Below are 27941 nucleotides of genomic sequence, written 5' to 3' on the forward strand. Positions count from 1 at the left end.
TGTTAAAGCAAGTTGCAAGTGAAAATCTATGTCTCTGACTGAGTTTGCATTACTGTGATTTGACCTCTCTGCTGGCTGAGATAAGCTCATTTTCAACGTCCAATTCAGAATGTAATAAAACCAGATCCAGCCATAAAATGCATCATTCTTTTTTGTTTTAGACAACATTTCATGCACTGTTAAACATGTTAAAGCAAGTTGCAAGTGAAAATCTATGTCTCTGACTGAGTTTGCATTACTGTGATTTGACCTCTCTGCTGGCTGAGATAAGCTCATTTTCAACGTCCAATTCAGAAAGTGATAAAACCAGATCCAGCCATAAAATGCATCATTCTTTTTTGTTTTAGACAACATTTCATGCACTGTTAAACATGTTAAAGCAAGTTGCAAGTGAAAATCTATGTCTCTGACTGAGTTTGCATTACTGTGATTTGACCTCTCTGCTGGCTGAGATAAGCTCATTTTCAACGTCCAATTCAGAATGTAATAAAACCAGATCCAGCCATAAAATGCATCATTCTTTTTTGTTTTAGACAACATTTCATGCACTGTTAAACATGTTAAAGCAAGTTGCAAGTGAAAATCTATGTCTCTGACTGAGTTTGCATTACTGTGATTTGACCTCTCTGCTGGCTGAGATAAGCTCATTTTCAACGTCCAATTCAGAATATAATAAAACCTGATCCAGCTATAAAATGCATCATTCTTTTTTGTTTTAGACAACATTTCATGCACTGTTAAACATGTTAAAGCAAGTTGCAAGTGAAAATCTATGTCTCTGACTGAGTTTGCATTACTGTGATTTGACCTCTCTGCTGGCTGAGATAAGCTCATTTTCAACGTCCAATTCAGAATGTAATAAAACCAGATCCAGCCATAAAATTTATCATTCTTTTTTGTTTTAGACAACATTTCATGCACTGTTAAACATGTTAAAGCAAGTTGCAAGTGAAAATCTATGTCTCTGACTGAGTTTGCATTACTGTGATTTGACCTCTCTGCTGGCTGAGATAAGCTCATTTTCAACGTCCAATTCAGAATGTAATAAAACCTGATCCAGCTTAAAATGCATCATTCTTTTTTGTTTTAGACAACATTTCATGCACTGTTAAACATGTTAAAGCAAGTTGCAAGTGAAAATCTATGTCTCTGACTGAGTTTGCATTACTGTGATTTGACCTCTCTGCTGGCTGAGATAAGCTCATTTTCAACGTCCAATTCAGAATGTAATAAAACCAGATCCAGCCATAAAATGCATCATTCTTTTTTGTTTTAGACAACATTTCATGCACTGTTAAACATGTTAAAGCAAGTTGCAAGTGAAAATCTATGTCTCTGACTGAGTTTGCATTACTGTGATTTGACCTCTCTGCTGGCTGAGATAAGCTCATTTTCAACGTCCAATTCAGAATGTAATAAAACCTGATCCAGCTATAAAATGCATCATTCTTTTTTGTTTTAGACAACATTTCATGCACTGTTAAACATGTTAAAGCAAGTTGCAAGTGAAAATCTATGTCTCTGACTGAGTTTGCATTACTGTGATTTGACCTCTCTGCTGGCTGAGATAAACTCATTTTCAACGTCCAATTCAGAATGTAATAAAACCAAATCCAGCCATAAAATGCATCATTCTTTTTTGTTTTAGACAACATTTCATGCACTGTTAAACATGTTAAAGCAAGTTGCAAGTGAAAATCTATGTCTCTGACTGAGTTTGCATTACTGTGATTTGACCTCTCTGCTGGCTGAGATAAGCTCATTTTCAACGTCCAATTCAGAAAGTGATAAAACCAGATCCAGCCATAAAATGCATCATTCTTTTTTGTTTTAGACAACATTTCATGCACTGTTAAACATGTTAAAGCAAGTTGCAAGTGAAAATCTATGTCTCTGACTGAGTTTGCATTACTGTGATTTGACCTCTCTGCTGGCTGAGATAAGCTCATTTTCAACGTCCAAGTCAGAATGTAATAAAACCAGATCCAGCCATAAAATGCATCATTCTTTTTTGTTTTAGACAACATTTCATGCACTGTTAAACATGTTAAAGCAAGTTGCAAGTGAAAATCTATGTCTCTGACTGAGTTTGCATTACTGTGATTTGACCTCTCTGCTGGCTGAGATAAGCTCATTTTCAACGTCCAATTCAGAATATAATAAAACCTGATCCAGCTATAAAATGCATCATTCTTTTTTGTTTTAGACAACATTTCATGCACTGTTAAACATGTTAAAGCAAGTTGCAAGTGAAAATCTATGTCTCTGACTGAGTTTGTATTACTGTGATTTGACCTCTCTGCTGGCTGAGATAAGCTCATTTTCAACGTCCAATTCAGAATGTAATAAAACCAGATCCAGCCATAAAATGCATCATTCTTTTTTGTTTTAGACAAMATTTCATGCACTGTTAAACATGTTAAAGCAAGTTGCAAGTGAAAATCTATGTCTCTGACTGAGTTTGCATTACTGTGATTTGACCTCTCTGCTGGCTGAGATAAGCTCATTTTCAACGTCCAATTCAGAATATAATAAAACCTGATCMAGCTATAAAATGCATCATTCTTTTTTGTTTTAGACAACATTTCATGCACTGTTAAACATGTTAAAGCAAGTTGCAAGTGAAAATCTATGTCTCTGACTGAGTTTGCATTACTGTGATTTGACCTCTCTGCTGGCTGAGATAAGCTCATTTTCAACGTCCAATTCAGAATGTAATAAAACCAGATCCAGCCATAAAATGCATCATTCTTTTTTGTTTTAGACAACATTTCATGCACTGTTAAACATGTTAAAGCAAGTTGCAAGTGAAAATCTATGTCTCTGACTGAGTTTGCATTACTGTGATTTGACCTCTCTGCTGGCTGAGATAAGCTCATTTTCAACGTCCAATTCAGAATGTAATAAAACCTGATCCAGCTTAAAATGCATCATTCTTTTTTGTTTTAGACAACATTTCATGCACTGTTAAACATGTAAAAGCAAGTTGCAAGTGAAAATCTATGTCTCTGACTGAGTTTGCATTACTGTGATTTGACCTCTCTGCTGGCTGAGATAAGCTCATTTTCAACGTCGAATTCAGAATATAATAAAACCTGATCCAGCTATAAAATGCATCATTCTTTTTTGTTTTAGACAACATTTCATGCACTGTTAAACATGTTAAAGCAAGTTGCAAGTGAAAATCTATGTCTCTGACTGAGTTTGCATTACTGTGATTTGACCTCTCTGMTGGCTGAGATAAGCTCATTTTCAACGTCGAATTCAGAATGTAATAAAACCAGATCCAGCCATAAAATGCATCATTCTTTTTTGTTTTAGACAACATTTCATGCACTGTTAAACATGTTAAAGCAAGTTGCAAGTGAAAATCTATGTYTCTGACTGAGTTTGCATTACTGTGATTTGACCTCTCTGCTGGCTGAGATAAGCTCATTTTCAACGTCCAATTCAGAATGTAATAAAACCTGATCCAGCTTAAAATGCATCATTCTTTTTTGTTTTAGACAACATTTCATGCACTGTTAAACATGTTAAAGCAAGTTGCAAGTGAAAATCTATGTCTCTGACTGAGTTTGCATTACTGTGATTTGACCTCTCTGCTGGCTGAGATAAGCTCATTTTCAACGTCCAATTCAGAATATAATAAAACCTGATCCAGCCATAAAATGSATCATTCTTTTTTGTTTTAGACAACATTTCATGCACTGTTAAACATGTTAAAGCAAGTTGCAAGTGAAAATCTATGTCTCTGACTGAGTTTGCATTACTGTGATTTGACCTCTCTGCTGGCTGAGATAAGCTCATTTTCAACGTTCAATTCAGAATGTAATAAAACCAGATCCAGCCATAAAATGCATCATTCTTTTTTGTTTTAGACAACATTTCATGCACTGTTAAACATGTTAAAGCAAGTTGCAAGTGAAAATCTATGTTTCTGACTGAGTTTGCATTACTGTGATTTGACCTCTCTGCTGGCTGAGATAAGCTCATTTTCAACGTCCAATTCAGAATGTAATAAAACCTGATCCAGCTTAAAATGCATCATTCTTTTTTGTTTTAGACAACATTTCATGCACTGTTAAACATGTTAAAGCAAGTTGCAAGTGAAAATCTATGTCTCTGACTGAGTTTGCATTACTGTGATTTGACCTCTCTGCTGGCTGAGATAAGCTCATTTTCAACGTCCAATTCAGAATGTAATAAAACCTGATCCAGCTATAAAATGCATCATTCTTTTTTGTTTTAGACAACATTTCATGCACTGTTAAACATGTTAAAGCAAGTTGCAAGTGAAAATCTATGTCTCTGACTGAGTTTGCATTACTGTGATTTGACCTCTCTGCTGGCTGAGATAAGCTCATTTTCAACGTCCAATTCAGAAAGTGATAAAAACAGATCCAGCCATAAAATGGATCATTCTTTTTTGTTTTAGACAACATTTCATGCACTGTTAAACATGTTAAAGCAAGTTGCAAGTGAAAATCTATGTCTCTGACTGAGTTTGCATTACTGTGATTTGACCTCTCTGCTGGCTGAGATAAGCTCATTTTCAACGTCCAATTCAGAATGTAATAAAACCAGATCCAGCCATAAAATGCATCATTCTTTTTTGTTTTAGACAACATTTCATGCACTGTTAAACATGTTAAAGCAAGTTGCAAGTGAAAATCTATGTCTCTGACTGAGTTTGCATTACTGTGATTTGACCTCTCTGCTGGCTGAGATAAGCTCATTTTCAACGTCCAATTCAGAAAGGGATAAAACCAGATCCAGCCATAAAATGCATCATTCTTTTTTGTTTTAGACAACATTTCATGCACTGTTAAACATGTTAAAGCAAGTTTCAAGTGAAAATCTATGTCTCTGACTGAGTTTGCATTACTGTGATTTGACCTCTCTGCTGGCTGAGATAAGCTCATTTTCAACGTCCAATTCAGAATGTAATAAAACCAGATCCAGCCATAAAATGCATCATTCTTTTTTGTTTTAGACAACATTTCATGCACTGTTAAACATGTTAAAGCAAGTTGCAAGTGAAAATCTATGTCTCTGACTGAGTTTGCATTACTGTGATTTGACCTCTCTGCTGGCTGAGATAAGCTCATTTTCAACGTCCAATTCAGAATATAATAAAACCTGATCCAGCTATAAAATGCATCATTCTTTTTTGTTTTAGACAACATTTCATGCACTGTTAAACATGTTAAAGCAAGTTGCAAGTGAAAATCTATGTCTCTGACTGAGTTTGCATTACTGTGATTTGACCTCTCGGCTGGCTGAGATAAGCTCATTTTCAACGTCCAATTCAGAATGTAATAAAACCAGATCCAGCCATAAAATTTATCATTCTTTTTTGTTTTAGACAACATTTCATGCACTGTTAAACATGTTAAAGCAAGTTGCAAGTGAAAATCTATGTCTCTGACTGAGTTTGCATTACTGTGATTTGACCTCTCTGCTGGCTGAGATAAGCTCATTTTCAACGTCCAATTCAGAATGTAATAAAACCAGATCCAGCCATAAAATGCATCATTCTTTTTTGTTTTAGACAACATTTCATGCACTGTTAAACATGTTAAAGCAAGTTGCAAGTGAAAATCTATGTYTCTGACTGAGTTTGCATTACTGTGATTTGACCTCTCTGCTGGCTGAGATAAGCTCATTTTCAACGTCCAATTCAGAATGTAATAAAACCAGATCCAGCCATAAAATGCATCATTCTTTTTTGTTTTAGACAACATTTCATGCACTGTTAAACATGTTAAAGCAAGTTGCAAGTGAAAATATGTTTCTGACTGAGTTTGCATTACTGTGATTTGACCTCTCTGCTGGCTGAGATAAGCTCATTTTCAACGTCCAATTCAGAATGTAATAAAACCTGATCCAGCTTAAAATGCATCATTCTTTTTTGTTTTAGACAACATTTCATGCACTGTTAAACATGTTAAAGCAAGTTGCAAGTGAAAATCTATGTCTCTGACTGAGTTTGCATTACTGTGATTTGACCTCTCTGCTGGCTGAGATAAGCTCATTTTCAACGTCCAATTCAGAATGTAATAAAACCAGATCCAGCCATAAAATGCATCATTCTTTTTTGTTTTAGACAACATTTCATGCACTGTTAAACATGTTAAAGCAAGTTGCAAGTGAAAATCTATGTYTCTGACTGAGTTTGCATTACTGTGATTTGACCTCTCTGCTGGCTGAGATAAGCTCATTTTCAACGTCCAATTCAGAATGTAATAAAACCTGATCCAGCTTAAAATGCATCATTCTTTTTTGTTTTAGACAACATTTCATGCACTGTTAAACATGTTAAAGCAAGTTGCAAGTGAAAATCTATGTCTCTGACTGAGTTTGCATTACTGTGATTTGACCTCTCTGCTGGCTGAGATAAGCTCATTTTCAACGTCCAATTCAGAATGTAATAAAACCTGATCTAGCTATAAAATGCATCATTCTTTTTTGTTTTAGACAACATTTCATGCACTGTTAAACATGTTAAAGCAAGTTGCAAGTGAAAATCTATGTCTCTGACTGAGTTTGCATTACTGTGATTTGACCTCTCTGCTGGCTGAGATAAGCTCATTTTCAACGTCCAATTCAGAAAGTGATAAAAACAGATCCAGCCATAAAATGGATCATTCTTTTTTGTTTTAGACAACATTTCATGCACTGTTAAACATGTTAAAGCAAGTTGCAAGTGAAAATCTATGTCTCTGACTGAGTTTGCATTACTGTGATTTGACCTCTCTGCTGGCTGAGATAAGCTCATTTTCAACGTCCAATTCAGAATGTAATAAAACCAGATCCAGCCATAAAATGCATCATTCTTTTTTGTTTTAGACAACATTTCATGCACTGTTAAACATGTTAAAGCAAGTTGCAAGTGAAAATCTATGTCTCTGACTGAGTTTGCATTACTGTGATTTGACCTCTCTGCTGGCTGAGATAAGCTCATTTTCAACGTCCAATTCAGAAAGTGATAAAACCAGAACCAGCCATAAAATGCATCATTCTTTTTTGTTTTAGACAACATTTCATGCACTGTTAAACATGTTAAAGCAAGTTGCAAGTGAAAATCTATGTCTCTGACTGAGTTTGCATTACTGTGATTTGACCTCTCTGCTGGCTGAGATAAGCTCATTTTCAACGTCCAATTCAGAATGTAATAAAACCAGATCCAGCCATAAAATGCATCATTCTTTTTTGTTTTAGACAACATTTCATGCACTGTTAAACATGTTAAAGCAAGTTGCAAGTGAAAATCTATGTCTCTGACTGAGTTTGCATTACTGTGATTTGACCTCTCTGCTGGCTGAGATAAGCTCATTTTCAACGTCCAATTCAGAATATAATAAAACCAGATCCAGCCATAAAATGCATCATTCTTTTTTGTTTTAGACAACATTTCATGCACTGTTAAACATGTTAAAGCAAGTTGCAAGTGAAAATCTATGTCTCTGACTGAGTTTGCATTACTGTGATTTGACCTCTCTGCTGGCTGAGATAAGCTCATTTTCAACGTCCAATTCAGAATGTAATAAAACCAGATCCAGCCATAAAATTTATCATTCTTTTTTGTTTTAGACAACATTTCATGCACTGTTAAACATGTTAAAGCAAGTTGCAAGTGAAAATCTATGTCTCTGACTGAGTTTGCATTACTGTGATTTGACCTCTCTGCTGGCTGAGATAAGCTCATTTTCAACGTCCAATTCAGAATGTAATAAAACCTGATCCAGCTTAAAATGCATCATTCTTTTTTGTTTTAGACAACATTTCATGCACTGTTAAACATGTTAAAGCAAGTTGCAAGTGAAAATCTATGTCTCTGACTGAGTTTGCATTACTGTGATTTGACCTCTCTGCTGGCTGAGATAAGCTCATTTTCAACGTCCAATTCAGAATGTAATAAAACCAGATCCAGCCATAAAATGCATCATTCTTTTTTGTTTTAGACAACATTTCATGCACTGTTAAACATGTTAAAGCAAGTTGCAAGTGAAAATCTATGTCTCTGACTGAGTTTGCATTACTGTGATTTGACCTCTCTGCTGGCTGAGATAAGCTCATTTTCAACGTCCAATTCAGAATGTAATAAAACCTGATCCAGCTATAAAATGCATCATTCTTTTTTGTTTTAGACAACATTTCATGCACTGTTAAACATGTTAAAGCAAGTTGCAAGTGAAAATCTATGTCTCTGACTGAGTTTGCATTACTGTGATTTGACCTCTCTGCTGGCTGAGATAAGCTCATTTTCAACGTCCAATTCAGAAAGTGATAAAAACAGATCCAGCCATAAAATGGATCATTCTTTTTGTTTTAGACATTATTTCATGCACTGTTAAACATGTTAAAGCAAGTTGCAAGTGAAAATCTATGTCTCTGACTGAGTTTGCATTACTGTGATTTGACCTCTCTGCTGGCTGAGATAAACTCATTTTCAACGTCCAATTCAGAATGTAATAAAACCAAATCCAGCCATAAAATGCATCATTCTTTTTTGTTTTAGACAACATTTCATGCACTGTTAAACATGTTAAAGCAAGTTGCAAGTGAAAATCTATGTCTCTGACTGAGTTTGCATTACTGTGATTTGACCTCTCTGCTGGCTGAGATAAGCTCATTTTCAACGTCCAATTCAGAAAGTGATGAAACCAGATCCAGCCATAAAATGCATCATTCTTTTTTGTTTTAGACAACATTTCATGCACTGTTAAACATGTTAAAGCAAGTTGCAAGTGAAAATCTATGTCTCTGACTGAGTTTGCATTACTGTGATTTGACCTCTCTGCTGGCTGAGATAAGCTCATTTTCAACGTCCAAGTCAGAATGTAATAAAACCAGATCCAGCCATAAAATGCATCATTCTTTTTTGTTTTAGACAACATTTCATGCACTGTTAAACATGTTAAAGCAAGTTGCAAGTGAAAATCTATGTCTCTGACTGAGTTTGCATTACTGTGATTTGACCTCTCTGCTGGCTGAGATAAGCTCATTTTCAACGTCCAATTCAGAATGTAATAAAACCAGATCCAGCCATAAAATGCATCATTCTTTTTTGTTTTAGACAACATTTCATGCACTGTTAAACATGTTAAAGCAAGTTGCAAGTGAAAATCTATGTCTCTGACTGAGTTTGCATTACTGTGATTTGACCTCTCTGCTGGCTGAGATAAGCTCATTTTCAACGTCCAATTCAGAATGTAATAAAACCAGATCCAGCCATAAAATGCATTATTCTTTTTTGTTTTAGACAACATTTCATGCACTGTTAAACATGTTAAAGCAAGTTGCAAGTGAAAATCTATGTCTCTGACTGAGTTTGCATTACTGTGATTTGACCTCTCTGCTGGCTGAGATAAGCTCATTTTCAACGTCCAATTCAGAATATAATAAAACCTGATCCAGCTATAAAATGCATCATTCTTTTTTGTTTTAGACAACATTTCATGCACTGTTAAACATGTTAAAGCAAGTTGCAAGTGAAAATCTATGTCTCTGACTGAGTTTGTATTACTGTGATTTGACCTCTCTGCTGGCTGAGATAAGCTCATTTTCAACGTCCAATTCAGAATGTAATAAAACCAGATCCAGCCATAAAATGCATCATTCTTTTTTGTTTTAGACAAAATTTCATGCACTGTTAAACATGTTAAAGCAAGTTGCAAGTGAAAATCTATGTCTCTGACTGAGTTTGCATTACTGTGATTTGACCTCTCTGCTGGCTGAGATAAGCTCATTTTCAACGTCCAATTCAGAATATAATAAAACCTGATCAAGCTATAAAATGCATCATTCTTTTTTGTTTTAGACAACATTTCATGCACTGTTAAACATGTTAAAGCAAGTTGCAAGTGAAAATCTATGTCTCTGACTGAGTTTGCATTACTGTGATTTGACCTCTCTGCTGGCTGAGATAAGCTCATTTTCAACGTCCAATTCAGAATGTAATAAAACCAGATCCAGCCATAAAATGCATCATTCTTTTTTGTTTTAGACAACATTTCATGCACTGTTAAACATGTTAAAGCAAGTTGCAAGTGAAAATCTATGTCTCTGACTGAGTTTGCATTACTGTGATTTGACCTCTCTGCTGGCTGAGATAAGCTCATTTTCAACGTCCAATTCAGAATGTAATAAAACCTGATCCAGCTTAAAATGCATCATTCTTTTTTGTTTTAGACAACATTTCATGCGCTGTTAAACATGTTAAAGCAAGTTGCAAGTGAAAATCTATGTCTCTGACTGAGTTTGCATTACTGTGATTTGACCTCTCTGCTGGCTGAGATAAGCTCATTTTCAACGTCCAATTCAGAATATAATAAAACCTGATCCAGCTATAAAATGCATCATTCTTTTTTGTTTTAGACAACATTTCATGCACTGTTAAACATGTTAAAGCAAGTTGCAAGTGAAAATCTATGTCTCTGACTGAGTTTGCATTACTGTGATTTGACCTCTCTGATGGCTGAGATAAGCTCATTTTCAACGTCGAATTCAGAATGTAATAAAACCAGATCCAGCCATAAAATGCATCATTCTTTTTTGTTTTAGACAACATTTCATGCACTGTTAAACATGTTAAAGCAAGTTGCAAGTGAAAATCTATGTTTCTGACTGAGTTTGCATTACTGTGATTTGACCTCTCTGCTGGCTGAGATAAGCTCATTTTCAACGTCCAATTCAGAATGTAATAAAACCTGATCCAGCTTAAAATGCATCATTCTTTTTTGTTTTAGACAACATTTCATGCACTGTTAAACATGTTAAAGCAAGTTGCAAGTGAAAATCTATGTCTCTGACTGAGTTTGCATTACTGTGATTTGACCTCTCTGCTGGCTGAGATAAGCTCATTTTCAACGTCCAATTCAGAATATAATAAAACCTGATCCAGCCATAAAATGGATCATTCTTTTTTGTTTTAGACAACATTTCATGCACTGTTAAACATGTTAAAGCAAGTTGCAAGTGAAAATCTATGTCTCTGACTGAGTTTGCATTACTGTGATTTGACCTCTCTGCTGGCTGAGATAAGCTCATTTTCAACGTTCAATTCAGAATGTAATAAAACCAGATCCAGCCATAAAATGCATCATTCTTTTTTGTTTTAGACAACATTTCATGCACTGTTAAACATGTTAAAGCAAGTTGCAAGTGAAAATCTATGTTTCTGACTGAGTTTGCATTACTGTGATTTGACCTCTCTGCTGGCTGAGATAAGCTCATTTTCAACGTCCAATTCAGAATGTAATAAAACCTGATCCAGCTTAAAATGCATCATTCTTTTTTGTTTTAGACAACATTTCATGCACTGTTAAACATGTTAAAGCAAGTTGCAAGTGAAAATCTATGTCTCTGACTGAGTTTGCATTACTGTGATTTGACCTCTCTGCTGGCTGAGATAAGCTCATTTTCAACGTCCAATTCAGAATGTAATAAAACCTGATCCAGCTATAAAATGCATCATTCTTTTTTGTTTTAGACAACATTTCATGCACTGTTAAACATGTTAAAGCAAGTTGCAAGTGAAAATCTATGTCTCTGACTGAGTTTGCATTACTGTGATTTGACCTCTCTGCTGGCTGAGATAAGCTCATTTTCAACGTCCAATTCAGAAAGTGATAAAAACAGATCCAGCCATAAAATGCATCATTCTTTTTTGTTTTAGACAACATTTCATGCACTGTTAAACATGTTAAAGCAAGTTGCAAGTGAAAATCTATGTCTCTGACTGAGTTTGCATTACTGTGATTTGACCTCTCTGCTGGCTGAGATAAGCTCATTTTCAACGTCCAATTCAGAATGTAATAAAACCAGATCCAGCCATAAAATGCATCATTCTTTTTTGTTTTAGACAACATTTCATGCACTGTTAAACATGTTCAAGCAAGTTGCAAGTGAAAATCTATGTCTCTGACTGAGTTTGCATTACTGTGATTTGACCTCTCTGCTGGCTGAGATAAGCTCATTTTCAACGTCCAATTCAGAATGTAATAAAACCAGATCCAGCCATAAAATGCATCATTCTTTTTTGTTTTAGACAACATTTCATGCACTGTTAAACATGTTAAAGCAAGTTGCAAGTGAAAATCTATGTCTCTGACTGAGTTTGCATTACTGTGATTTGACCTCTCTGCTGGCTGAGATAAGCTCATTTTCAACGTCCAATTCAGAATGTAATAAAACCTGATCCAGCTTAAAATGCATCATTCTTTTTTGTTTTAGACAACATTTCATGCACTGTTAAACATGTTAAAGCAAGTTGCAAGTGAAAATCTATGTCTCTGACTGAGTTTGCATTACTGTGATTTGACCTCTCTGCTGGCTGAGATAAGCTCATTTTCAACGTCCAATTCAGAATGTAATAAAACCAGATCCAGCCATAAAATGCATCATTCTTTTTTGTTTTAGACAACATTTCATGCACTGTTAAACATGTTAAAGCAAGTTGCAAGTGAAAATCTATGTCTCTGACTGAGTTTGCATTACTGTGATTTGACCTCTCTGCTGGCTGAGATAAGCTCATTTTCAACGTCCAATTCAGAATGTAATAAAACCTGATCCAGCTATAAAATGCATCATTCTTTTTTGTTTTAGACAACATTTCATGCACTGTTAAACATGTTAAAGCAAGTTGCAAGTGAAAATCTATGTCTCTGACTGAGTTTGCATTACTGTGATTTGACCTCTCTGCTGGCTGAGATAAGCTCATTTTCAACGTCCAATTCAGAAAGTGATAAAAACAGATCCAGCCATAAAATGGATCATTCTTTTTGTTTTAGACATTATTTCATGCACTGTTAAACATGTTAAAGCAAGTTGCAAGTGAAAATCTATGTCTCTGACTGAGTTTGCATTACTGTGATTTGACCTCTCTGCTGGCTGAGATAAACTCATTTTCAACGTCCAATTCAGAATGTAATAAAACCAAATCCAGCCATAAAATGCATCATTCTTTTTTGTTTTAGACAACATTTCATGCACTGTTAAACATGTTAAAGCAAGTTGCAAGTGAAAATCTATGTCTCTGACTGAGTTTGCATTACTGTGATTTGACCTCTCTGCTGGCTGAGATAAGCTCATTTTCAACGTCCAATTCAGAAAGTAATGAAACCAGATCCAGCCATAAAATGCATCATTCTTTTTTGTTTTAGACAACATTTCATGCACTGTTAAACATGTTAAAGCAAGTTGCAAGTGAAAATCTATGTCTCTGACTGAGTTTGCATTACTGTGATTTGACCTCTCTGCTGGCTGAGATAAGCTCATTTTCAACGTCCAAGTCAGAATGTAATAAAACCAGATCCAGCCATAAAATGCATCATTCTTTTTTGTTTTAGACAACATTTCATGCACTGTTAAACATGTTAAAGCAAGTTGCAAGTGAAAATCTATGTCTCTGACTGAGTTTGCATTACTGTGATTTGACCTCTCTGCTGGCTGAGATAAGCTCATTTTCAACGTCCAATTCAGAATGTAATAAAACCAGATCCAGCCATAAAATGCATCATTCTTTTTTGTTTTAGACAACATTTCATGCACTGTTAAACATGTTAAAGCAAGTTGCAAGTGAAAATCTATGTCTCTGACTGAGTTTGCATTACTGTGATTTGACCTCTCTGCTGGCTGAGATAAGCTCATTTTCAACGTCCAATTCAGAATGTAATAAAACCAGATCCAGCCATAAAATGCATYATTCTTTTTTGTTTTAGACAACATTTCATGCACTGTTAAACATGTTAAAGCAAGTTGCAAGTGAAAATCTATGTCTCTGACTGAGTTTGCATTACTGTGATTTGACCTCTCTGCTGGCTGAGATAAGCTCATTTTCAACGTCCAATTCAGAATATAATAAAACCTGATCCAGCTATAAAATGCATCATTCTTTTTTGTTTTAGACAACATTTCATGCACTGTTAAACATGTTAAAGCAAGTTGCAAGTGAAAATCTATGTCTCTGACTGAGTTTGTATTACTGTGATTTGACCTCTCTGCTGGCTGAGATAAGCTCATTTTCAACGTCCAATTCAGAATGTAATAAAACCAGATCCAGCCATAAAATGCATCATTCTTTTTTGTTTTAGACAAAATTTCATGCACTGTTAAACATGTTAAAGCAAGTTGCAAGTGAAAATCTATGTCTCTGACTGAGTTTGCATTACTGTGATTTGACCTCTCTGCTGGCTGAGATAAGCTCATTTTCAACGTCCAATTCAGAATATAATAAAACCTGATCAAGCTATAAAATGCATCATTCTTTTTTGTTTTAGACAACATTTCATGCACTGTTAAACATGTTAAAGCAAGTTGCAAGTGAAAATCTATGTCTCTGACTGAGTTTGCATTACTGTGATTTGACCTCTCTGCTGGCTGAGATAAGCTCATTTTCAACGTCCAATTCAGAATGTAATAAAACCAGATCCAGCCATAAAATGCATCATTCTTTTTTGTTTTAGACAACATTTCATGCACTGTTAAACATGTTAAAGCAAGTTGCAAGTGAAAATCTATGTCTCTGACTGAGTTTGCATTACTGTGATTTGACCTCTCTGCTGGCTGAGATAAGCTCATTTTCAACGTCCAATTCAGAATGTAATAAAACCTGATCCAGCTTAAAATGCATCATTCTTTTTTGTTTTAGACAACATTTCATGCGCTGTTAAACATGTTAAAGCAAGTTGCAAGTGAAAATCTATGTCTCTGACTGAGTTTGCATTACTGTGATTTGACCTCTCTGCTGGCTGAGATAAGCTCATTTTCAACGTCCAATTCAGAATATAATAAAACCTGATCCAGCTATAAAATGCATCATTCTTTTTTGTTTTAGACAACATTTCATGCACTGTTAAACATGTTAAAGCAAGTTGCAAGTGAAAATCTATGTCTCTGACTGAGTTTGCATTACTGTGATTTGACCTCTCTGATGGCTGAGATAAGCTCATTTTCAACGTCGAATTCAGAATGTAATAAAACCAGATCCAGCCATAAAATGCATCATTCTTTTTTGTTTTAGACAACATTTCATGCACTGTTAAACATGTTAAAGCAAGTTGCAAGTGAAAATCTATGTTTCTGACTGAGTTTGCATTACTGTGATTTGACCTCTCTGCTGGCTGAGATAAGCTCATTTTCAACGTCCAATTCAGAATGTAATAAAACCTGATCCAGCTTAAAATGCATCATTCTTTTTTGTTTTAGACAACATTTCATGCACTGTTAAACATGTTAAAGCAAGTTGCAAGTGAAAATCTATGTCTCTGACTGAGTTTGCATTACTGTGATTTGACCTCTCTGCTGGCTGAGATAAGCTCATTTTCAACGTCCAATTCAGAATATAATAAAACCTGATCCAGCCATAAAATGGATCATTCTTTTTTGTTTTAGACAACATTTCATGCACTGTTAAACATGTTAAAGCAAGTTGCAAGTGAAAATCTATGTCTCTGACTGAGTTTGCATTACTGTGATTTGACCTCTCTGCTGGCTGAGATAAGCTCATTTTCAACGTTCAATTCAGAATGTAATAAAACCAGATCCAGCCATAAAATGCATCATTCTTTTTTGTTTTAGACAACATTTCATGCACTGTTAAACATGTTAAAGCAAGTTGCAAGTGAAAATCTATGTTTCTGACTGAGTTTGCATTACTGTGATTTGACCTCTCTGCTGGCTGAGATAAGCTCATTTTCAACGTCCAATTCAGAATGTAATAAAACCTGATCCAGCTTAAAATGCATCATTCTTTTTTGTTTTAGACAACATTTCATGCACTGTTAAACATGTTAAAGCAAGTTGCAAGTGAAAATCTATGTCTCTGACTGAGTTTGCATTACTGTGATTTGACCTCTCTGCTGGCTGAGATAAGCTCATTTTCAACGTCCAATTCAGAATGTAATAAAACCTGATCCAGCTATAAAATGCATCATTCTTTTTTGTTTTAGACAACATTTCATGCACTGTTAAACATGTTAAAGCAAGTTGCAAGTGAAAATCTATGTCTCTGACTGAGTTTGCATTACTGTGATTTGACCTCTCTGCTGGCTGAGATAAGCTCATTTTCAACGTCCAATTCAGAAAGTGATAAAAACAGATCCAGCCATAAAATGCATCATTCTTTTTTGTTTTAGACAACATTTCATGCACTGTTAAACATGTTAAAGCAAGTTGCAAGTGAAAATCTATGTCTCTGACTGAGTTTGCATTACTGTGATTTGACCTCTCTGCTGGCTGAGATAAGCTCATTTTCAACGTCCAATTCAGAATGTAATAAAACCAGATCCAGCCATAAAATGCATCATTCTTTTTTGTTTTAGACAACATTTCATGCACTGTTAAACATGTTAAAGCAAGTTGCAAGTGAAAATCTATGTCTCTGACTGAGTTTGCATTACTGTGATTTGACCTCTCTGCTGGCTGAGATAAGCTCATTTTCAACGTCCAATTCAGAAAGTGATAAAACCAGATCCAGCCATAAAATGCATCATTCTTTTTTGTTTTAGACAACATTTCATGCACTGTTAAACATGTTAAAGCAAGTTGCAAGTGAAAATCTATGTCTCTGACTGAGTTTGCATTACTGTGATTTGACCTCTCTGCTGGCTGAGATAAGCTCATTTTCAACGTCCAATTCAGAATGTAATAAAACCAGATCCAGCCATAAAATGCATCATTCTTTTTTGTTTTAGACAACATTTCATGCACTGTTAAACATGTTAAAGCAAGTTGCAAGTGAAAATCTATGTCTCTGACTGAGTTTGCATTACTGTGATTTGACCTCTCTGCTGGCTGAGATAAGCTCATTTTCAACGTCCAATTCAGAATATAATAAAACCTGATCCAGCTATAAAATGCATCATTCTTTTTTGTTTTAGACAACATTTCATGCACTGTTAAACATGTTAAAGCAAGTTGCAAGTGAAAATCTATGTCTCTGACTGAGTTTGCATTACTGTGATTTGACCTCTCTGCTGGCTGAGATAAGCTCATTTTCAACGTCCAATTCAGAATGTAATAAAACCTGATCCAGCTTAAAATGCATCATTCTTTTTTGTTTTAGACAACATTTCATGCACTGTTAAACATGTTAAAGCAAGTTGCAAGTGAAAATCTATGTCTCTGACTGAGTTTGCATTACTGTGATTTGACCTCTCTGCTGGCTGAGATAAGCTCATTTTCAACGTCCAATTCAGAATGTAATAAAACCTGATCCAGCTATAAAATGCATCATTCTTTTTTGTTTTAGACAACATTTCATGCACTGTTAAACATGTTAAAGCAAGTTGCAAGTGAAAATCTATGTCTCTGACTGAGTTTGCATTACTGTGATTTGACCTCTCTGCTGGCTGAGATAAGCTCATTTTCAACGTCCAATTCAGAAAGTGATAAAAACAGATCCAGCCATAAAATGCATCATTCTTTTTTGTTTTAGACAACATTTCATGCACTGTTAAACATGTTAAAGCAAGTTGCAAGTGAAAATCTATGTCTCTGACTGAGTTTGCATTACTGTGATTTGACCTCTCTGCTGGCTGAGATAAGCTCATTTTCAACGTCCAATTCAGAATGTAATAAAACCAGATCCAGCCATAAAATGCATCATTCTTTTTTGTTTTAGACAACATTTCATGCACTGTTAAACATGTTAAAGCAAGTTGCAAGTGAAAATCTATGTCTCTGACTGAGTTTGCATTACTGTGATTTGACCTCTCTGCTGGCTGAGATAAGCTCATTTTCAACGTCCAATTCAGAAAGTGATAAAACCAGATCCAGCCATAAAATGCATCATTCTTTTTTGTTTTAGACAACATTTCATGCACTGTTAAACATGTTAAAGCAAGTTGCAAGTGAAAATCTATGTCTCTGACTGAGTTTGCATTACTGTGATTTGACCTCTCTTCTGGCTGAGATAAGCTCATTTTCAACTTCCAATTCAGAAAGTGATAAAACAAGATCCAGCCATAAAATGCATCATTCTTTTTTGTTTTAGACAACATTTCATGCACTGTTAAACATGTTAAAGCAAGTTGCAAGTGAAAATCTATGTCTCTGACTGAGTTTGCATTACTGTGATTTGACCTCTCTGCTGGCTGAGATAAGCTCATTTTCAACGTCCAATTCAGAATATAATAAAACCTGATCCAGCCATAAAATGCATCATTCTTTTTTGTTTTAGACAACATTTCATGCACTGTTAAACATGTTAAAGCAAGTTGCAAGTGAAAATCTATGTCTCTGACTGAGTTTGCATTACTGTGATTTGACCTCTCGGCTGGCTGAGATAAGCTCATTTTCAACGTCCAATTCAGAATGTAATAAAACCAGATCCAGCCATAAAATTTATCATTCTTTTTTGTTTTAGACAACATTTCATGCACTGTTAAACATGTTAAAGCAAGTTGCAAGTGAAAATCTATGTCTCTGACTGAGTTTGCATTACTGTGATTTGACCTCTCTGCTGGCTGAGATAAGCTCATTTTCAACGTCCAATTCAGAATGTAATAAAACCAGATCCAGCCATAAAATGCATCATTCTTTTTTGTTTTAGACAACATTTCATGCACTGTTAAACATGTTAAAGCAAGTTGCAAGTGAAAATATGTTTCTGACTGAGTTTGCATTACTGTGATTTGACCTCTCTGCTGGCTGAGATAAGCTCATTTTCAACGTCCAATTCAGAATGTAATAAAACCTGATCCAGCTTAAAATGCATCATTCTTTTTTGTTTTAGACAACATTTCATGCACTGTTAAACATGTTAAAGCAAGTTGCAAGTGAAAATCTATGTCTCTGACTGAGTTTGCATTACTGTGATTTGACCTCTCTGCTGGCTGAGATAAGCTCATTTTCAACGTCCAATTCAGAATGTAATAAAACCAGATCCAGCCATAAAATGCATCATTCTTTTTTGTTTTAGACAACATTTCATGCACTGTTAAACATGTTAAAGCAAGTTGCAAGTGAAAATCTATGTCTCTGACTGAGTTTGCATTACTGTGATTTGACCTCTCTGCTGGCTGAGATAAGCTCATTTTCAACGTCCAATTCAGAATGTAATAAAACCTGATCCAGCTTAAAATGCATCATTCTTTTTTGTTTTAAACAACATTTCATGCACTGTTAAACATGTTAAAGCAAGTTGCAAGTGAAAATCTATGTCTCTGACTGAGTTTGCATTACTGTGATTTGACCTCTCTGCTGGCTGAGATAAGCTCATTTTCAACGTCCAATTCAGAATGTAATAAAACCTGATCCAGCTATAAAATGCATCATTCTTTTTTGTTTTAGACAACATTTCATGCACTGTTAAACATGTTAAAGCAAGTTGCAAGTGAAAATCTATGTCTCTGACTGAGTTTGCATTACTGTGATTTGACCTCTCTGCTGGCTGAGATAAGCTCATTTTCAACGTCCAATTCAGAAAGTGATAAAAACAGATCCAGCCATAAAATGGATCATTCTTTTTTGTTTTAGACAACATTTCATGCACTGTTAAACATGTTAAAGCAAGTTGCAAGTGAAAATCTATGTCTCTGACTGAGTTTGCATTACTGTGATTTGACCTCTCTGCTGGCTGAGATAAGCTCATTTTCAACGTCCAATTCAGAATGTAATAAAACCAGATCCAGCCATAAAATGCATCATTCTTTTTTGTTTTAGACAACATTTCATGCACTGTTAAACATGTTAAAGCAAGTTGCAAGTGAAAATCTATGTCTCTGACTGAGTTTGCATTACTGTGATTTGACCTCTCTGCTGGCTGAGATAAGCTCATTTTCAACGTCCAATTCAGAAAGTGATAAAACCAGAACCAGCCATAAAATGCATCATTCTTTTTTGTTTTAGACAACATTTCATGCACTGTTAAACATGTTAAAGCAAGTTGCAAGTGAAAATCTATGTCTCTGACTGAGTTTGCATTACTGTGATTTGACCTCTCTGCTGGCTGAGATAAGCTCATTTTCAACGTCCAATTCAGAATGTAATAAAACCAGATCCAGCCATAAAATGCATCATTCTTTTTTGTTTTAGACAACATTTCATGCACTGTTAAACATGTTAAAGCAAGTTGCAAGTGAAAATCTATGTCTCTGACTGAGTTTGCATTACTGTGATTTGACCTCTCTGCTGGCTGAGATAAGCTCATTTTCAACGTCCAATTCAGAATATAATAAAACCTGATCCAGCTATAAAATGCATCATTCTTTTTTGTTTTAGACAACATTTCATGCACTGTTAAACATGTTAAAGCAAGTTGCAAGTGAAAATCTATGTCTCTGACTGAGTTTGCATTACTGTGATTTGACCTCTCTGCTGGCTGAGATAAGCTCATTTTCAACGTCCAATTCAGAATGTAATAAAACCAGATCCAGCCATAAAATTTATCATTCTTTTTTGTTTTAGACAACATTTCATGCACTGTTAAACATGTTAAAGCAAGTTGCAAGTGAAAATCTATGTCTCTGCCTGAGTTTGCATTACTGTGATTTGACCTCTCTGCTGGCTGAGATAAGCTCATTTTCAACGTCCAATTCAGAATGTAATAAAACCTGATCCAGCTTAAAATGCATCATTCTTTTTTGTTTTAGACAACATTTCATGCACTGTTAAACATGTTAAAGCAAGTTGCAAGTGAAAATCTATGTCTCTGACTGAGTTTGCATTACTGTGATTTGACCTCTCTGCTGGCTGAGATAAGCTCATTTTCAACGTCCAATTCAGAATGTAATAAAACCAGATCCAGCCATAAAATGCATCATTCTTTTTTGTTTTAGACAACATTTCATGCACTGTTAAACATGTTAAAGCAAGTTGCAAGTGAAAATCTATGTCTCTGACTGAGTTTGCATTACTGTGATTTGACCTCTCTGCTGGCTGAGATAAGCTCATTTTCAACGTCCAATTCAGAATGTAATAAAACCTGATCCAGCTATAAAATGCATCATTCTTTTTTGTTTTAGACAACATTTCATGCACTGTTAAACATGTTAAAGCAAGTTGCAAGTGAAAATCTATGTCTCTGACTGAGTTTGCATTACTGTGATTTGACCTCTCTGCTGGCTGAGATAAGCTCATTTTCAACGTCCAATTCAGAAAGTGATAAAAACAGATCCAGCCATAAAATGGATCATTCTTTTTGTTTTAGACATTATTTCATGCACTGTTAAACATGTTAAAGCAAGTTGCAAGTGAAAATCTATGTCTCTGACTGAGTTTGCATTACTGTGATTTGACCTCTCTGCTGGCTGAGATAAACTCATTTTCAACGTCCAATTCAGAATGTAATAAAACCAAATCCAGCCATAAAATGCATCATTCTTTTTTGTTTTAGACAACATTTCATGCACTGTTAAACATGTTAAAGCAAGTTGCAAGTGAAAATCTATGTCTCTGACTGAGTTTGCATTACTGTGATTTGACCTCTCTGCTGGCTGAGATAAGCTCATTTTCAACGTCCAATTCAGAAAGTGATGAAACCAGATCCAGCCATAAAATGCATCATTCTTTTTTGTTTTAGACAACATTTCATGCACTGTTAAACATGTTAAAGCAAGTTGCAAGTGAAAATCTATGTCTCTGACTGAGTTTGCATTACTGTGATTTGACCTCTCTGCTGGCTGAGATAAGCTCATTTTCAACGTCCAAGTCAGAATGTAATAAAACCAGATCCAGCCATAAAATGCATCATTCTTTTTTGTTTTAGACAACATTTCATGCACTGTTAAACATGTTAAAGCAAGTTGCAAGTGAAAATCTATGTCTCTGACTGAGTTTGCATTACTGTGATTTGACCTCTCTGCTGGCTGAGATAAGCTCATTTTCAACGTCCAATTCAGAATATAATAAAACCTGATCCAGCTATAAAATGCATCATTCTTTTTTTTTTTAGACAACATTTCATGCACTGTTAAACATGTTAAAGCAAGTTGCAAGTGAAAATCTATGTCTCTGACTGAGTTTGTATTACTGTGATTTGACCTCTCTGCTGGCTGAGATAAGCTCATTTTCAACGTCCAATTCAGAATGTAATAAAACCAGATCCAGCCATAAAATGCATCATTCTTTTTTGTTTTAGACAACATTTCATGCACTGTTAAACATGTTAAAGCAAGTTGCAAGTGAAAATCTATGTCTCTGACTGAGTTTGCATTACTGTGATTTGACCTCTCTGCTGGCTGAGATAAGCTCATTTTCAACGTCCAATTCAGAATATAATAAAACCTGATCCAGCTATAAAATGCATCATTCTTTTTTGTTTTAGACAACATTTCATGCACTGTTAAACATGTTAAAGCAAGTTGCAAGTGAAAATCTATGTCTCTGACTGAGTTTGCATTACTGTGATTTGACCTCTCTGCTGGCTGAGATAAGCTCATTTTCAACGTCCAATTCAGAATGTAATAAAACCAGATCCAGCCATAAAATGCATCATTCTTTTTTGTTTTAGACAACATTTCATGCACTGTTAAACATGTTAAAGCAAGTTGCAAGTGAAAATCTATGTCTCTGACTGAGTTTGCATTACTGTGATTTGACCTCTCTGCTGGCTGAGATAAGCTCATTTTCAACGTCCAATTCAGAATATAATAAAACCTGATCCAGCTATAAAATGCATCATTCTTTTTTGTTTTAGACAACATTTCATGCACTGTTAAACATGTTAAAGCAAGTTGCAAGTGAAAATCTATGTCTCTGACTGAGTTTGCATTACTGTGATTTGACCTCTCTGCTGGCTGAGATAAGCTCATTTTCAACGTCCAATTCAGAATGTAATAAAACCAGATCCAGCCATAAAATGCATCATTCTTTTTTGTTTTAGACAACATTTCATGCACTGTTAAACATGTTAAAGCAAGTTGCAAGTGAAAATCTATGTTTCTGACTGAGTTTGCATTACTGTGATTTGACCTCTCTGCTGGCTGAGATAAGCTCATTTTCAACGTCCAATTCAGAATGTAATAAAACCTGATCCAGCTTAAAATGCATCATTCTTTTTTGTTTTAGACAACATTTCATGCACTGTTAAACATGTTAAAGCAAGTTGCAAGTGAAAATCTATGTCTCTGACTGAGTTTGCATTACTGTGATTTGACCTCTCTGCTGGCTGAGATAAGCTCATTTTCAACGTCCAATTCAGAATATAATAAAACCTGATCCAGCCATAAAATGGATCATTCTTTTTTGTTTTAGACAACATTTCATGCACTGTTAAACATGTTAAAGCAAGTTGCAAGTGAAAATCTATGTCTCTGACTGAGTTTGCATTACTGTGATTTGACCTCTCTGCTGGCTGAGATAAGCTCATTTTCAACGTCCAATTCAGAATGTAATAAAACCAGATCCAGCCATAAAATGCATCATTCTTTTTTGTTTTAGACAACATTTCATGCACTGTTAAACATGTTAAAGCAAGTTGCAAGTGAAAATCTATGTTTCTGACTGAGTTTGCATTACTGTGATTTGACCTCTCTGCTGGCTGAGATAAGCTCATTTTCAACGTCCAATTCAGAAAGTGATAAAACCAGATCCAGCCATAAAATGCATCATTCTTTTTTGTTTTAGACAACATTTCATGCACTGTTAAACATGTTAAAGCAAGTTGCAAGTGAAAATCTATGTCTCTGACTGAGTTTGCATTACTGTGATTTGACCTCTCTGATGGCTGAGATAAGCTCATTTTCAACGTCCAATTCAGAATGTAATAAAACCAGATCCAGCCATAAAATGCATCATTCTTTTTTGTTTTAGACAACATTTCATGCACTGTTAAACATGTTAAAGCAAGTTGCAAGTGAAAATCTATGTCTCTGACTGAGTTTGCATTACTGTAATTTGACCTCTCTGCTGGCTGAGATAAGCTCATTTTCAACGTCCAATTCAGAATATAATAAAACCTGATCCAGCTATAAAATGCATCATTCTTTTTTGTTTTAGACAACATTTCATGCACTGTTAAACATGTTAAAGCAAGTTGCAAGTGAAAATCTATGTCTCTGACTGAGTTTGCATTACTGTGATTTGACCTCTCTGCTGGCTGAGATAAGCTCATTTTCAACGTCCAATTCAGAATATAATAAAACCTGATCCAGCTATAAAATGCATCATTCTTTTTTGTTTTAGACAACATTTCATGCACTGTTAAACATGTTAAAGCAAGTTGCAAGTGAAAATCTATGTCTCTGACTGAGTTTGCATTACTGTGATTTGACCTCTCTGCTGGCTGAGATAAGCTCATTTTCAACGTCCAATTCAGAATGTAATAAAACCAGATCCAGCCATAAAATGCATCATTCTTTTTTGTTTTAGACAACATTTCATGCACTGTTAAACATGTTAAAGCAAGTTGCAAGTGAAAATCTATGTCTCTGACTGAGTTTGCATTACTGTGATTTGACCTCTCTGCTGGCTGAGATACGCTCATTTTCAACGTCCAATTCAGAATGTAATAAAACCTGATCCAGCTTAAAATGCATCATTCTTTTTTGTTTTAGACAACATTTCATGCACTGTTAAACATGTTAAAGCAAGTTGCAAGTGAAAATCTATGTCTCTGACTGAGTTTGCATTACTGTGATTTGACCTCTCTGCTGGCTGAGATAAGCTCATTTTCAACGTCCAATTCAGAAAGTGATAAAACCAGATCCAGCCATAAAATGCATCATTCTTTTTTGTTTTAGACAACATTTCATGCACTGTTAAACATGTTAAAGCAAGTTGCAAGTGAAAATCTATGTCTCTGACTGAGTTTGCATTACTGTGATTTGACCTCTCTGCTGGCTGAGATAAGCTCATTTTCAACGTCCAATTCAGAATGTAATAAAACCAGATCCAGCCATAAAATGCATCATTCTTTTTTGTTTTAGACAACATTTCATGCACTGTTAAACATGTTAAAGCAAGTTGCAAGTGAAAATCTATGTCTCTGACTGAGTTTGCATTACTGTGATTTGACCTCTCTGCTGGCTGAGATAAGCTCATTTTCAACGTCCAATTCAGAAAGTGATAAAAACAGATCCAGCCATAAAATGGATCATTCTTTTTTGTTTTAGACAACATTTCATGCACTATTAAACATGTTAAAGCAAGGTGCAAGTGAAAATCTATGTCTCTGACTGAGTTTGCATTACTGTGATTTGACCTCTCTGCTGGCTGAGATAAGCTCATTTTCAACGTCCAATTCAGAATGTAATAAAACCAGATCCAGCCATAAAATGCATCATTCTTTTTTGTTTTAGACAACATTTCATGCACTGTTAAACATGTTAAAGCAAGTTGCAAGTGAAAATCTATGTCTCTGACTGAGTTTGCATTACTGTGATTTGACCTCTCTGCTGGCTGAGATAAGCTCATTTTCAACGTCCAATTCAGAAAGTGATAAAACCAGATCCAGCCATAAAATGCATCATTCTTTTTTGTTTTAGACAACATTTCATGCACTGTTAAACATGTTAAAGCAAGTTGCAAGTGAAAATCTATGTCTCTGACTGAGTTTGCATTACTGTGATTTGACCTCTCTGCTGGCTGAGATAAGCTCATTTTCAACGTCCAATTCAGAATGTAATAAAACCAGATCCAGCCATAAAATGCATCATTCTTTTTTGTTTTAGACAACATTTCATGCACTGTTAAACATGTTAAAGCAAGTTGCAAGTGAAAATCTATGTCTCTGACTGAGTTTGCATTACTGTGATTTGACCTCTCTGCTGGCTGAGATAAGCTCATTTTCAACGTCCAATTCAGAATATAATAAAACCTGATCCAGCTATAAAATGCATCATTCTTTTTTGTTTTAGACAACATTTCATGCACTGTTAAACATGTTAAAGCAAGTTGCAAGTGAAAATCTATGTCTCTGACTGAGTTTGTATTACTGTGATTTGACCTCTCTGCTGGCTGAGATAAGCTCATTTTCAACGTCCAATTCAGAATGTAATAAAACCAGATCCAGCCATAAAATGCATCATTCTTTTTTGTTTTAGACAACATTTCATGCACTGTTAAACATGTTAAAGCAAGTTGCAAGTGAAAATCTATGTCTCTGACTGAGTTTGCATTACTGTGATTTGACCTCTCTGCTGGCTGAGATAAGCTCATTTTCAACGTCCAATTCAGAATGTAATAAAACCAGATCCAGCCATAAAATGCATCATTCTTTTTTGTTTTAGACAACATTTCATGCACTGTTAAACATGTTAAAGCAAGTTGCAAGTGAAAATCTATGTCTCTGACTGAGTTTGCATTACTGTGATTTGACCTCTCTGCTGGCTGAGATAAGCTCATTTTCAACGTCCAATTCAGAATATAATAAAACCTGATCCAGCTATAAAATGCATCATTCTTTTTTGTTTTAGACAACATTTCATGCACTGTTAAACATGTTAAAGCAAGTTGCAAGTGAAAATCTATGTCTCTGACTGAGTTTGCATTACTGTGATTTGACCTCTCTGCTGGCTGAGATAAGCTCATTTTCAACGTCCAATTCAGAATGTAATAAAACCTGATCCAGCTTAAAATGCATCATTCTTTTTTGTTTTAGACAACATTTCATGCACTGTTAAACATGTTAAAGCAAGTTGCAAGTGAAAATCTATGTCTCTGACTGAGTTTGCATTACTGTGATTTGACCTCTCTGCTGGCTGAGATAAGCTCATTTTCAACGTCCAATTCAGAATGTAATAAAACCTGATCCAGCTATAAAATGCATCATTCTTTTTTGTTTTAGACAACATTTCATGCACTGTTAAACATGTTAAAGCAAGTTGCAAGTGAAAATCTATGTCTCTGACTGAGTTTGCATTACTGTGATTTGACCTCTCTGCTGGCTGAGATAAGCTCATTTTCAACGTCCAATTCAGAAAGTGATAAAAACAGATCCAGCCATAAAATGCATCATTCTTTTTTGTTTTAGACAACATTTCATGCACTGTTAAACATGTTAAAGCAAGTTGCAAGTGAAAATCTATGTCTCTGACTGAGTTTGCATTACTGTGATTTGACCTCTCTGCTGGCTGAGATAAGCTCATTTTCAACGTCCAATTCAGAATGTAATAAAACCAGATCCAGCCATAAAATGCATCATTCTTTTTTGTTTTAGACAACATTTCATGCACTGTTAAACATGTTAAAGCAAGTTGCAAGTGAAAATCTATGTCTCTGACTGAGTTTGCATTACTGTGATTTGACCTCTCTGCTGGCTGAGATAAGCTCATTTTCAACGTCCAATTCAGAAAGTGATAAAACCAGATCCAGCCATAAAATGCATCATTCTTTTTTGTTTTAGACAACATTTCATGCACTGTTAAACATGTTAAAGCAAGTTGCAAGTGAAAATCTATGTCTCTGACTGAGTTTGCATTACTGTGATTTGACCTCTCTGCTGGCTGAGATAAGCTCATTTTCAACGTCCAATTCAGAATGTAATAAAACCAGATCCAGCCATAAAATGCATCATTCTTTTTTGTTTTAGACAACATTTCATGCACTGTTAAACATGTTAAAGCAAGTTGCAAGTGAAAATCTATGTCTCTGACTGAGTTTGCATTACTGTGATTTGACCTCTCTGCTGGCTGAGATAAGCTCATTTTCAACGTCCAATTCAGAATATAATAAAACCTGATCCAGCTATAAAATGCATCATTCTTTTTTGTTTTAGACAACATTTCATGCACTGTTAAACATGTTAAAGCAAGTTGCAAGTGAAAATCTATGTCTCTGACTGAGTTTGCATTACTGTGATTTGACCTCTCGGCTGGCTGAGATAAGCTCATTTTCAACGTCCAATTCAGAATGTAATAAAACCAGATCCAGCCATAAAATTTATCATTCTTTTTTGTTTTAGACAACATTTCATGCACTGTTAAACATGTTAAAGCAAGTTGCAAGTGAAAATCTATGTCTCTGACTGAGTTTGCATTACTGTGATTTGACCTCTC

Source organism: Danio rerio, chromosome 11 (genome assembly GCF_049306965.1).
Source record: "Danio rerio strain Tuebingen ecotype United States chromosome 11, GRCz12tu, whole genome shotgun sequence".
Lineage (NCBI taxonomy): Eukaryota > Metazoa > Chordata > Actinopteri > Cypriniformes > Danionidae > Danio > Danio rerio.